The sequence below is a fragment of the Polyodon spathula genome, chromosome 7 (genome assembly GCF_017654505.1).
Source record: "Polyodon spathula isolate WHYD16114869_AA chromosome 7, ASM1765450v1, whole genome shotgun sequence".
NCBI classification, from domain to species: domain Eukaryota; kingdom Metazoa; phylum Chordata; class Actinopteri; order Acipenseriformes; family Polyodontidae; genus Polyodon; species Polyodon spathula.
In genome coordinates this window covers 33,336,535-33,350,075 of record NC_054540.1, presented here as the reverse complement: position 1 = coordinate 33,350,075, position 13,541 = coordinate 33,336,535, and the positions used below count along the sequence as shown (strand labels likewise).

At 40.0% G+C, this 13,541-nt stretch overlaps 1 protein-coding gene across 4 annotated transcripts in view; it reads left to right on the top strand.

The window, feature by feature from the left end:
- The first annotated feature begins 1,740 nt into the window (after nucleotides 1-1,740).
- The window catches only part of LOC121318556 (epidermal growth factor receptor kinase substrate 8-like), a 97,961-nt gene continuing 86,160 nt past the window's right edge, over nucleotides 1,741-13,541 (top strand). For all 4 annotated transcript variants that reach the window (XM_041255347.1, XM_041255352.1, XM_041255345.1 and 1 more), the window contains exon 1: nucleotides 1,741-1,996. The gene's annotated coding sequence lies outside the window, so the exon portion shown is untranslated. The remainder of the gene's footprint in view (nucleotides 1,997-13,541) is intronic.

The window sequence follows — 13,541 nt, the reverse complement described above, 5'->3', positions numbered from 1 at the left end:
GATCTGCATGTAACATTACAGCAGATTGAGTGTGACAGAGTAGATGGGGAAAAAGCAGAAAGTGCAGAAAATGAGATATTAAAAGTCTGGAATTCTTTGCCAAATTCTTTCACTTCTAACTTTTTTTGGCTCATCATATTTTTGTGAGCAGCTGTTTTCTGGCATGAATTTGATCAAATCAGACATGCGCAACAGGCTGACAGATGACATGAGTGATGCATGTGTTGCTCTAAAAATGACTGACTGTGAACCACGGGTTGAAAAAATGTCAGCAGATATTCAGCAGCAGAAGTCCCATTAGTCATAGGAATGTAAATATTGTTCCCCCACACCTGCTCTCCAGGCAACAGAGGGGGGGGGGGGGTTGGGGAGGTTGCGAGGGGATGAGGGCGGATGGAGGGTGTTCTGTCCTAGTTAATGTAATGTTCTTGATTATTTTGTATTGTGAATTGCTGTTTTTTTGGTGTGCTTGCTTAATAAAAACTCAATTACAAAAAAAGGAAGGTAAATATTGTTTTAAAAAGTTACCGTTTAGCTGCCGTATAACCTTTTACACCCCTAATTAATCATTGGTACCCTTGGCACTTAGTGATGCATAGTAAAAAAAAAAATCCAACTTTTGGCACTCCAGCTAAAAAAGGTTCGCCATACCTGCTCTAGGTCCTCAATCTCTCGCAGACGTTCCAGCTCCTTCGGCTACTCTACTTTCTTGCTGTGCCTTTCACCTTTGACATCAAGAGATACAGTACGCCCTGGTTATTGCCAACACTAGGGGGCGCACTGAACTTCAAGCTCCGCTAGCTCTGCTCAATAACAGCATACATTGCCTTTTTTTCTAATGTCTTTCTAATAGGTAATGTAAAAGTTGACCATAGTAAAGCATAGGTAAGCATTGTAAATAATAATGAGGTGTGATAACGCATATTAATAAACATGGCAAACCTGTGGTAAATTGCATAGTATAAACATGAGAAAAGCATGGTAAAACTGCAAAAATACCAAGGTAAACTTTTATAAGGTAAGAAATAAAAAAAATAAAAACTGTGAATCTCCCGCCTCCTCTAGAGCTCCCTCCACCTTCGACTGTCCCGGGACACTGAGAGCTGGCTGTAGGATTGGGGAGCTCCTGCCCAGCACAAGTGGTCTATAGGGCGCACCAACGCTTCCTGAAACACACACTGAGCAACTTCAAATAATTAGAACCCTCACACTAAACACTGGGCTGGATACTGAAAGCTATCTACTCCAAATAGCCACTAGCTCAATTTTTACGAGAGAGAGAGAGAGAGAGAGAGAGAACACAATTATAAGGACTAAAAAGCCACTTAAGACTACTTCCAACTTTATAAGAGAAGTCTGAGTAGTTTATATAAATAAAGTTTGGTAACTTGGTAACTTTATTGGGTACGTGACTCCTTTCTGAAAACAACGTTGGAGTAAACAGCTTTGAGAACGTAGCCCATTGTACCTGGCTAGGTAAATAAATGGCATTTTGCATATTTTTTCTATTTTGTATTTATTTATTTTTTTACAATGGGTTAAAAGTTTAAAGTGAATATTAATGCGCAGCCTTACAATACACTTTTATCTCAACACACAATCAGACATGTAAATGCTTGGTAGCGATTAAAAAAGGTATAGTGGAGAGTGTAGATGGCGCTGTTGTCTGCGGAGAAACAGGAGAGGTGCGGCAGGCCATTTGGATAAACGAGCCTTAACAAAATATGAACATTGGAGAGAGACAGAAGCAGTGAAGGTAGTGCACACGGGTTAACTACATGGTTATTTGCTTCTGTCTACGTTACCTGTTTCCCAAAATTACTATCAACTTTTTTTTTTAGCAAGACAGCTGCATAGTTATTTTTTGTGTGTGCTGGCGATAAACTATTTTTGGTTTGAACTAGGTTTGCAGTTCGACCAGTTCGTGCAAAATGAATAGTTCCATACGGTAACCGGAGGAGGAAAAGCACGGTGGTTTTGTTCTACGCCGTCTTAGGTAAGGTGTTTTGTATTGTTTTTAATTATAGTTTGCGTCAAACTGTTAGGAACACTAGAGGCGTATGTATCGTTGCTTTATTTAGACTGTTACTGTGTTGGGATTATACAGTACATAATTGTTTTTTTTTTTACATGCACAGTTAATTTGAATGAACACTATTGTAATATAATTTCATAAGTACACACACGTGCATGTATACGTTTTAAACTTGTATTTTAATGCAATGTAGAGGGATTGATAAATTGGTTTAGCAGTTTGTTTTTAAAGACAACATCACGCGTTACAACAACAACAGATTAACGTTTCTATCTCGGCGTTATTCTAATAAATAAGTACACCTCAAAGTAGTAAGTCACTGATAGTGTCAGCGTTACTATTCGTACGGAATATCAGCAGTTTATCATGGGTTTCACGACATTTGACTATTTGTTTACAGGCTGTTATAGTCTAGGTTACAACAGTGCGCTTTAAATGTTAATTATTCTTATATGCAGACATTTATATAATCTTTGCTAAAAAGTATTCCTTTGGGGTCGTTTTCGCCTCTTGTAATGTGATACTAGGCTGTAGGTTTGGGTGCCACACCTGTGTGTTCACTACAGTCGGTACAATACTGCGGTCCAGTCTGTCTACTCAACCACGGTTTGGCATCTACGGTTATCATAAACACCCGCCTTTCACTTCCTTCCACCCATACATTTAAGCTTACAAAATTAGTTTTTAATTAATTAAAACCCGTATTCAGAAACAAAAAACAAAACATTCTTTTGGACAAGCATGCATTTGTTGCTCGAGATGTAAGGAGTTCTTTGTGTCGAACGGGAACCCCCGCCGGATACTGAAGCTGCAGGCAAGCGCCAATAATAATATACCAGTTAATAATGCAGTCAACTAAGTTTTAATAGCCCTGCTTTTGTCCCCCAGTCGTTTAAAATGTACCCGCGTATTCGTGTGTATGCAACTGTACAGAATACTGAGTACAGTATATTGCATGGAGTTTTTGTTGCAGATGAGGTGAAATTGAATTGCTCCCAAATACGGGTGTGTTGTTATTTTCTTGGGTTAAAGATTACATTGGACGTTTTGTGAGATACTGGGTGACTTGTTTTTTAAAGAGCATGGCTTGTTTGTGAATGTGTTGATATGTGCTATATGCACTGCATGGGCTCTTCATTGTTTGAATGTGTATAGGAGGCATGTTGATCAGTACAATAATAAGTTAGCAGATGTTTTCCCATGTCTGTTATTAGAATGAGTTTTTGCATATTTGAGGATTGTAACCAATTTTGAAAAAGTCCATTGTGTTTTTTTAAACCTTTTCAGTAACCCCTTTTTAATTTCTGTTTTGCTGTCTGAGCTGAATCAAAGCTTGAGGGTGTGATATTCAGTAAAGTATAATGAATAGACAGGGATGGAAATAAGACTCCTATTGCATAGCAGTTTAACCCATTCCAGGTTTTACTACCAACTTGATTAGCCACAGTATGTATAGGTAACAAGCTCAGGAGTATCGTTACTGTCTTACTAAACTCATAGTAAAACCAAGAGTGGATCAAACTGCTATGCAACAGGAGTGTCATTTCTGTCCCTTATGTAAGAACTGCCCAACTGCTGTTGAAAAGCAGACTCTAACACAAACACTAGGCTGTCTACTACTTGTCCTTTTCAAAGCCATTAACAAAATTAGATACTTTTGAGAGAGTTCAACATGGCAGTATGTAGACAGCTGAAAGTTGTGTATTTGGCAGAGTAAGGTCATATCTACCGATTCCTAACCCCAACTTCTTTTAAGGAATAAGAAGCTGGTATTCATTGTGGACTGACCACTTATCCCTCATCAACAGTTCAAACACATTGTACATTGGTCCTGTTGAGTCAGTGCTCTCCTTGCTGCCTGCAGTAGCCTTCTACCCTATCGACAGCCTGTATAGTTGCCTAGTAAGCTGTGCTGTATCAGAGTGAACTAAGAAAGACCTGCAAAAAATCTGATAGCAGCACTTGTTGAAAAGCATTTACGTTTGGCTTGAACTCCTTAGCTTTCTCAAAGTCGGACCATGGAGGGCAGTAACTGCAAAGACTTGTGTGAAAATGCAACACAGTGTGTCTGGCATGCTATGGGTGTAATTCAGAGATTTCTTCTACATTCACATGTACTTTGCATGCCTGTTATTTAAATGATCACTGTAATAGACAACCGAATCGGCAACTCAGCAGAAGTCATAAACGCTCTGCTATGTAAAGGTGGTGTTCTAAAGTAGACCAGTGTAAAATGGGATAATTGAAGTTCTTCATAAATTTCACGCTGAGGGAAATCAAGAGGCTGTGTACAGAAACCTCTCAGCCTGACGTTGGTGCTGGGCAGCCTGTTCATCCCTTCAGGTACACAAGGAGGAGCGGTAGTTTAAGTATCACAAGAAGGGAAATGACAATTTGGATGACTAGATCCAACCTGTCAGTAAATCCTGTAATCCTGTTTCGTGCACCTAATGAAAAGTTGGCATCATTTTTATTTGTGGGACACATCATATGCCTCTTGTACCTTAAAGGGTTCAAACCTGAAGTTTTATATAAAATTCAAAATTGGCCATGTAAATAAGTGAGTGATGTATAGGCTTGCTTGTTTTTTTCAATCTTTATTTTTCAATTTATATGTTAACAGTTTTAATTTTATATATAAAGAGGAGATCTGATGCCTTTTATTTGACTAGCTAAACAATAATTCATTTAGCTAGTCCAATAAAAGGTATAACATCCTCTTCTCTTTCTGTCATCTATGGATTGATATGGCTACCATTTCATCTAACAACAATTTTGCATATCTAATATATGAAAAACTGAGTAATTAGCAAGGGTTTAAAATCCTCTATTAGCAACATTACTACCACAACCCCACTTGCCTGTGCCTTTTACTGCTGAAGTTTTATATATATATATATATATATATATATATATATATATATATATATATATATATATATATATAATTACATACAGTACCAGTCAAAAGTTTGAGTACACTTGCTGGAAGCTAAGTTTTTTTCATAATTGACAATGTTTTATGTCATATACGTTTCTGTAAAAATGAAAACACATATTACAATATACAAAACATAAGGAGTATCAAAGCTATGTAAAAGAAAATTGAAAATTGTCTCTAAATCCTGGATTCCTCCAAATAGCCACCCTTTGCATTAATAACAGTCTCAGAAACATGAGGCATTCGGTTAACAAGTTTCAGTAGGAAATCACCTGTCGTGTCTTCCCAGCTCTTCTGGAGCAATTCCCAGAGATGTAGGGCACTTGTGGGTAGCTTTGCTTTGACTCTTCTGTCCAATTCGCCCCATACAAGTTCTGTGAGATTGAGGTATGGAGACTGGGCAGGCCAGGTCATTAGATTGAGTTGTCCTTCACTTTCCTTCACCAGATAGTTCTTGCACAACTTTGAGGTGAGTTTCGGGTCATTAGCTTGCTGAAGAATGAAGAACTGCCCAACTAGCCGTAATCCTGATGGAATGGCATGCCTCTGAACTATGCTATGATAGCCATGCTGGTTGAGCTCGCCATGGACTTGGTAAAGATCACCAACTCTGTCACCAGCAAAGCAACCCCAGACCATGACACTGCCTCCCCCATGCTTGACAGTGGGAACCACACATGCAGAACTCATGCGCTCGCCCTCTCTGCGTCTTACAAATACTCAGCGGTTGAACCTAGATATTTCAAATTTTGACTCATCAGACCATAAGACCGACTTCCACTCATCAAATGTCCAGTTTCTGTGTTTTTTGGCCCAGGCAAGTCTCTTTCTCTTATTCTACACTCTTAACAATGGTTTCTTTGCAGCAATTCTTCCAGTTAGGCCAGCTTCACGCAATCTCCTCTGAACAGTTGATGTGACTCGAATGAACTTGTTCTCTGATTCTGAGGTCACCCTTGGCCTGCCTGACCTTGTTCAGTCCTCATGAGTGCCAGTTTCTTTAAATAGTTTGGTCTTGGCAACAGCAGTTACAGAGAACATCTAACAAAGACACTTTTATACTTGGGCCAGTGTTCTAACACCTTGTTATACACATTTCAGACTCTTAACTGACTTGGTCTTCAGACTGAAATCCCCTTGCTTTGTGTGACCATTTCATTGAAATTGACAAGATTTACATTTTCATTTAAAAATTAAATTTTTCACTGCAGTTCACTTATGATTATCAGCTTATATAAGTACATATCATATAATGAAACATTAAGTGTTTATAGACAAGTTTATACAGTTAAAAGCATAGATAATCATGAAAAACCTGTTTTCAAGCAGGTGTACTCAAACTTTTGACTGGTACTGTGTGTGTGTGTGTGTGTATATATATATATATATATATATATATATATATATATATATATATATATATATATATATATATATATATATATATACATATATATATATACACACACACACACACACACACACTGACGCACAAAACAAATGCAACATTCAAGTCTAATGGATTTAATAAAATATTTTAAACATAGATATCAAACAAAATCACAGAAAATGTGAACAAAAGTACAGATTAAAGAATCATGATAAGTTTTCAGTGTGAAACGTGACACACTTTCAAAATGAAAACATTACAGTGTTAGTATATGGTACGACCTCTCTGAGCATTAACACAGTCTTGGCAGTGTTGATGCATAGATCTCATCAGCCTCTGGATAGACTGCTGTGGGATGTTCTGATGGCATTGGCTTGCAGGAACAGAAAAACTGTTGCCTCAAGGACATCATCAATGTATCGCTGAGCAGTAAGGTTGCTTTACCAAACACAAAGGCATTCTGGTGTTAAAGGAGATTCCTCCCCATATCATCACACTTACACTGCCCCACCGGTTGGCTTGAACAATGCAACAGTAAGCATAACGCTCGCCATGACGTCTCCACACATATTGTCTCCCGTCAGGTCTGTCAATTTCAAAACGGCATTCATCGGGCAATGAAACGCTCCACCACTCTCTGCCGCCATCTAACATGTTCTCTGGCCCACAGAAGACGGCGATTTCGTCTCTCAGCTGTCAACATGTTCCCCCTGAATGGCCTCTGAGCATGCAAATCATTTTCATGCAGACTGCGAGCTAATCATTCTGCTGATGCGCAGGTTATTACTTCCTGAAATTTCTCGTGTGTAGCCATTGCAGTCTGAAAACAATTACACAGATGGATCAGTCTGATGTGAAGGTTCTGTAGTTTGCATACTTAGCCCATAGAAAACAATATGAAAGACTTCACACACATCATTCTGTATTTGAAAAGTAAGTAAGTGCATAATGTTTATTCAGGTGGTGTTCCTGTGATATTCAGACGGAATTTATTAGGAATTTGAGGCTTATTTTTAAAATGTTAGGGATGATTGTCCGTCCGACTTTCTGTATATCCCTGTGTTTGTCACTCTCTCTCTCTGAAGTTACTGATGCATTGAATTGATAGCAGCTACCATGTTTTCAGTGGCCCGTCGTGGAGCTCTCTGTATTGACTTCACCCCAAGTGTGGCTGCACTGCTGTGTTCTAATGCAGGCTGGGTGTCGTGTCGTATCTGCTGCTGCAGCTCCAGTGCGCTCCATGCTGGAAAGGTCAGTTTAGAGCACACTTGACTATGTGGTGCCTCTAGTCCCTTGTGTTGTGGAGGACTTGCCGTCACACCCCAGTGCTAAGAGACACATGCAGAGCTGATTCAACAGAAGTGGCACGTTCCTTACTGGAGGAAATGCTTCCCCCTGGGACCAGTTTATTAGAAAAATATCTTCAGAAACCAGTTATTGTAGAGCTGCTGAGTTCTGACTTGCATTTTACTTTCTAGGGATTTTATACAGTAGAGAGGGGTGGGTTCCTTTAAGCAAAGATTAAAATGAATTGGACGGGGCTCCCGAGTAAAAGCGCTCTGCGTGAGTGCAGGATGCGCCCTATAGCCTGGATGTCGCTGGTTCGAGTCTGCGCTGTTCCACAGCCGACAGTGGACGGGAGTTCCCAGCTCAATTGGCTGAGCATCGCCGGGGGGGGGGGGTGGCGGTCTAGGTCGGCCAGGATGTCCTCGGCTCACCACGCACCAGCGACCCCTGTAGTCTGGCCGGGTACCTGCGGGCTTGCCTATTAGCTGCCCGGGAGCTGCGTTATCCTCCCACACTGTAGCTCCTGGGTGGCTGCATGGTGAATCCGCAGTGGGTAAAGAAGTAGTCGGCTGACGGCACACGTTTCGGAGGACAGCGTGTGTTCGTCTTCGTCGCTCCCGAGTCAGCGAGTCATTTCAAATTGGGAGAAAATAAAAAATAATTGGCAACGACTAAATTTATTTAAATAAAAAAAATGGAAGGACATGTAAACAGTAAGTGTGCATGAACAGATTATTCGATTAGTGGGATTGAGCTCTTCCCCGGAAGACGGTCACTGGTGCTGATCGGGCTGATTCACCATTCAGAGTGAAACGAGTCAAGAAACAGCTGCTTGGATTTGCGACGATCGCTGCTTTTCTTACTGTGGAGAACAACGGTCCACTCAAACCCAAGCAGCTGCTTCTTCACTTGAATCAACACCAATGACCCTCCTCTGTGAAGAGCTTGATAATACTTGAATAATCTGTTTGTGCAGCACTAGTGAACAGACTGACATGCAGACAAATGACAGACTGATGTATTGACGTCTCTCCTGTGATCTGATGCCTGGGACATGCATGTTGATAATTAGCATTACCAGTTAAAGGTGAAGCTGTTTACTCTTTAAGTGATGTTTGGTGAATTTGGCTAGAGTAGGGTCTTGAAGTGGTTTGACTATGATAGATGACTGCTTCTCTTCAATATTGTCAATACAGTACTCGGCAATGCTGAGAGAGTTTAGAATGTCAGTCCTCGGGCTTACATCTACCTCATGGGCTTCCTGAAGTTTGTTTTGCAGCCTGTTACTCCTGCTAGCTTAATTTGTATCAGAAGATGTTTTACACTGTCACTGGACTAGCATTTGAGCTCTGGAAATCTGTTGTGCTCGAGTACTATATGTAAGTCTGTATTGATTTCACGAATTCTGCGAAATTTACCCATTACCATGTACTGTGTAGTTCCCCGTGAAAATTTCCATTGCTGAAAGAATAGTGTAAATGTACATACAGTGCCTATAGAAAGTCTACACCCTTTTTCAAAATGTTCACCTTTTGTTGCCTTATAGCCTGGAATTAAAATGCATAATTTTTTTTTTTCATTTAGGTACACATCCTACCCCACAACTTCCAAGTGAAAAAAATATTCTGGAAATTTGTAGATAATTAAAAACATATAGTTTGGTTGGATAAGTGTCCACCCCCTTGTAAAAGAAAGTTTAAAGTAGCTCAGGTGTAACCAATCGCCTTCAAAATCACACACCAAGTTAAGTGGCCTCCACCTGTGTTAACTTGTAGTGATTCACATGATTTCAGGATACATTCAGCAGTTCATGTAGGTTCTTTCTGCTGGGTAGTGCATTTCAAAGCAAATACTCAACCATGAGCACCGAGGCGCTTTCAAAAGAACTCCGGGATAAAAGTTGTTGAAAGGCACAGTTCAGGGGATGGGTATAAAGAAAATCAAAGGCCTTGAGTATTCCTTGGAGCACGGTCAAGACGATTATTAAGAAGTGGAAGGTGTATGGCAAGACCCTGCCTAGATCACGCTGTCCCTCCAAACTGGATGACCGAGCAAGAAGGAGACTGATCAGAGAGGCTACCAAGGGGCCAGTAGCAACTTTGCAAGAGCTACAGGCTTTTATAGCCAAGACTAGTCAAAGTGTGCATGTGACAACAATCTCCCAAGCACTCCACAAATCTGACCTGTATGGTAGGGTGGCAAGAATGAAGACATTACTCAAGAAAGCCCACCTTGAATCCCATTTGAAGTATGCAAAAAAACACAGATTCTGTAGGCATGTGCCAGAACTTTTTGGCCTAAATGCAAAGCGTTATGTTTGGCGCAAACACATCACCCAAAGAACACCATGCCTACTGTGAAGCATGATGGTAGCATCATCATGTTATGGGGATGTTTCTCATCAGCAGGGACTGGGGCACTTGTCAGGATAGAAGGGAAAATGAATGGAGCAAAGTACAGAGAAGTCCTTGAGGAAAACCTGCTGCCCTGTGCAAGAAAGCTGAAACTGGAATGGAAGTTCACTTTTCATCATGACAACAACCCAAAGCACACAGCCAGAGCTACACTGGAGTGGCTAAGGAACAACAAGGTAAATGTAAATGTCCTTGAGAGGCCCAGTCAGATCCCCACCCTAAATCCAATCGAATATTTGTGGCTTATATATTGCTGTCCATCAATGCTCCCCAAGGAAGTTGACAGAGCTTGAGCAGTTTTGTAAAGAAGAATGGTCAAATATTGCCAAATCTAGGTGTGCAAAGCAGGGAGAGACCTATCCCAACCGCATTACAGCTGTAATTGCTGCCAAAGGTGCTTCCACCAAGTATTAACTCAGGGGGGTGGAGACTTATTTAATTATGATCTTTGTTTTGTATTATATAATTTTTTTCTCAATAAAAACTTCTTCCCCCCTAACAGTGTGGAGTATGGTGTGTAGACAAGTGGAAATAATCCTCATTTAGGCACTGACACAACAGAATGTGAACAAAGTTCAAGGGGGTATAGACTTTCCATAGGCACCCTATGTATCACTAAAATAAGTGTAGCAAATGTTTTCCTTATTGACACACTGCCTGTTATACTGCATTTAGGAACCTGGAAGCCAGCTTAATTTGCTTTCAGTAAATGATTGAACACACACTGTATAGAGCGGCACGATTTCTTTAAAATGTCTTCAATGAAAAAGCTGCATTAAAGATTGGAAATATTTCTGCTAAAGACCAATCTGTCCAGAACAAGAAGGGGGCATTTCATGTGTCTGTTTCTCATATTCATTTGTTTTTATTTTGTTTTGATAATTTACTGACTGGGGAAAATAGAATGTCTATAAATGGTGGAATTAAGAAAAAAAATACAATTTTGCATTACTGTTTTTCAGGTAAGCATTTAAATATTTAGGAACATTTTTTGTCTGTGAAAGTGACTAATTTTGAATGGGGCAACGCTATTTTTTCTGCTTTAATAAATATGCATAATCCTGAAATATCTTGGAATGCCTGTTTTTATACTTTGACATAAGCCATTTTTTACAGTGGGGAAAAATGCAGCCCTAACTATATGATTTAATTTGGAATTCTCTTTAACAGCCTTTCTACAGTTCAGCCTGTTAAAGGTTAATAAACTACAACACAAGTGACCTTCCGAGGGAGACTGGGAGGAAGACACAGAACAATGTGTATTGCTTTAATAGTCAAGTTTAATCTAATCTAACAACAGCACAGACAGTGATACATAAATGGATTACTGTTTCATCTTGCAGTGCGTCATCCTGTAATCACTAAAGTATATTGTAAGTCACATCCCCGTTGGAACCTACCGCAGAAGCAGCAACAACACTTCAAATGTTGCTGAGTTTATACAGGTCTTGCGCTCAGAATGTCAATGATCAAGCATGCTAAACATTTAAGCCACAATAGAATCTATATAAACAGATTCAATGTGTTAATATCACTTTGAGAGTATATTTTTTCTTGTGCTCTTTGTGTGACAGACTCCCTGACACTGGAAAGAGTGTGTGAGAAATAGCCCCTCTAACCACTCGGAAACCTACATTAAGATAGGATTCTGATTCCTTCTAAATAATGGGTGAAACACAGTTTTTTTTTAGTTAAGCAAACCGGGGAAAAAAAAGTTTTTTCAAACTAAACACAGACACCGGGAACATTCCCAACTTCCTCTGGATTGTACTGCTGTTTAAATAAATAGTCTGTGTGTGCGTCACAATTTCTACAACATATTTTGCGGTTCATTCATTGTTTATGAGAGCTGCACGGACCAGTTATTATTGGGATCGAATGTTCCACAGAAGTCAGGTGAGGGTTACTGGCATGGTGCGATGGGGTGGTTTTTTTTTTTTTTTTCCCCTGGCTCTGCTTTTTTTTTTTTTATCCCTGGGACTGCACTTTCAGTTGTCATCCCCGGGGGGGGGGAGGATAAATGTACCCCACCCCTGATAAAATATTTTTAATTTACAATGGCTTTCTTCTGAACATTTTAAACATCTGCTATTTAAAATTATAAACGTATGCTGCATCACTTTTGCACAAACTGACTTCAAAAAGCTTGGTCTAAGCACTTCAGGTCGTAAGATCAGTAGCAAATTGTATTTTAAAAAAAAAATTGAATTTGGTTTTGCTGGAGCCGGATCGTGAAGTTCGGCTGTATAAAGTGCATCAGGCTCGGATTCCACTCGCCCGTCATTGTCACCCAAAAGTAGTGCTGTACTAGCAAGACAAATTAACCAATGAAAATCAACTCTGTGAGTGGCATTCAGTTGCTCTATTTCAAACCGTTATTTTTTTATTGTCATTGGAAGTGCATACTATACTAAACGATTGAGAGGTTATGTGCAACAACGCAAGTAATTGTCATGTGTGTTTTAATATTATTTTAGTTGCTGTAAGCGTAGGTAGTTTTTATTGTCTCTTGACACCGTAGCCATACAAGTAATAACTGCATTTATGTTGCATGATGGCAGATTTGGCAAGTGTGTGATTCCTAAAAGATTTTTTAGAAGTTGATTTGGTATAAGTAACTTTGTGATTGTCTTAACTGTCTCTTTGTCTATTTTATCTCTCAACTGGAAATTTGATAAATCGCACCCAGGTCACTGATGTTGATCAGGCTGATTCACCATTCAGAGTGCAACTAGCGAAGAAACAGCTGCTTGGATTTGTGATGATTGCTGCTTTTGTTAGACTCTGTGTTGAACAGTGTGGCAGGGCAGAGGCCCAGCTGCTGTAAGTAGTGTGTGTGTGGGGGAGTGTAAGGTTGTCAGGGATGGGGTTCTGTCCCTGCCAGCAATCACAGGTGTGGCCATTCCCCAATTAGGCATACCTGTCAACACAAAATACAGGAGCTTTTGTTAAGTGAAATCTCATATCTGCCATTTTTTGGAAATAATAGAAAATCGAGATTGGGGTAGGGAGGGTGCAAGTGCGTGGCTAAGTATGTATGTTTGCCTCACGCACTAATGCATGCCCTCCGCAGGACTCCCTGGGTCCTAAACCCTGCTGTGTACAGACGGAATTGCAGTAATCACACACCGGACATGAATGTTGTAGACATTAAAGGTTTGCTAACATAAGGGGGTTTAACAGTAGAATATGGAAGAAAATCTGTCCCTGGAAATATCCGGTAGAAGCGTCCAAAATACGGGGGAGTCCTCGGTGAATAGGGGAGAGTTGACAGGTCTGATTAGGTAATTGGTACGACTTGGGGATTAGCCACATGTATAAAGGAAGTAAAATCCTTTGTTTTGTCGCAGGAGTTTGTGCTGTGTTTTTTGTATTGTTTTGTAACATTGTAGTGAGGGCTAATGGTTTGTTCTTTTGTTTGAGCCCCTTATTTTGGCCCTCATGCCGTGTTTATTTTGTTCCTGGTTTTGTTAA